Here is an 891-nt window from a genome sequence, read left to right on the forward strand (position 1 = left end):
AATAACCTGGAGCTGGGCTACCTTATTAGAGACCATTTCTCCTAGAACCAAACTGGCTGTGGAGATGAGCCAAAATCTTCCTGCCAAGTCCACCCGTCTGGAGCCAACATTTCAGTAAATACAATAAAGCCTTTTATGGCTCTACCGACAGAATCAATTTTGAACTTGAGACTTTAAGGGAATTCTTTGCGTGGGGAATCTTCAGAACATGTACTAAATTAAAGAATGGGTTGCCAGGACCAATGAAAGTCATCACTACAGAGAGGTTTTAATTATAAATATGTTAAGAGAATGAAACAATGTCTTTTAAAAAAGCTTTTGCATTAGACTTGTGCAAAACAATCATTCCAACTTGTTCACACAAAGGCTCAGAACAGTCTCACTTTTTAAAGTTCAAAATAACGCACTGAAAGTTATTCTAAGAAGCATCAAGCTTCCTTCTCACTTTTAACTGCACTGACCAAGTTCATTTCAAGTTCATCAGTGAGTAATCATCAAAACGGTCCTCAAAATTTTAATGGCTTTCTCTGGCTCCATCACTTTTCTCATGACCAAGATAACCCCATTCCTCCCAGTTTCATTCTGATTCTTCCTCTTCCAGAGAATGAAAATATTGCTAAGGCAATGAAATGCTGTGCTTCATTAAAAGAAAAAAAATATAGAACTTTAAAATACATTTTTTCCCCAAAGGCCATTGCCTTAATCAAGGCACTTTGCATGGCTAGACTACTCAAATGCTGTGGCTACAAGCTTTCTACAATCTTCTTCTCTACTTCCACTGGATACTCTAAACTCACAATGTAGGCTACGGTATTTCAGATAATGAGGGAACGGCCGACTGCCAGATTGGGATAAGTGCTAAGTATTGCCATTCGTTGGCTAATACAAAAC

The sequence above is a fragment of the Ornithorhynchus anatinus genome, chromosome 14 (genome assembly GCF_004115215.2).
Source record: "Ornithorhynchus anatinus isolate Pmale09 chromosome 14, mOrnAna1.pri.v4, whole genome shotgun sequence".
Lineage (NCBI taxonomy): Eukaryota > Metazoa > Chordata > Mammalia > Monotremata > Ornithorhynchidae > Ornithorhynchus > Ornithorhynchus anatinus.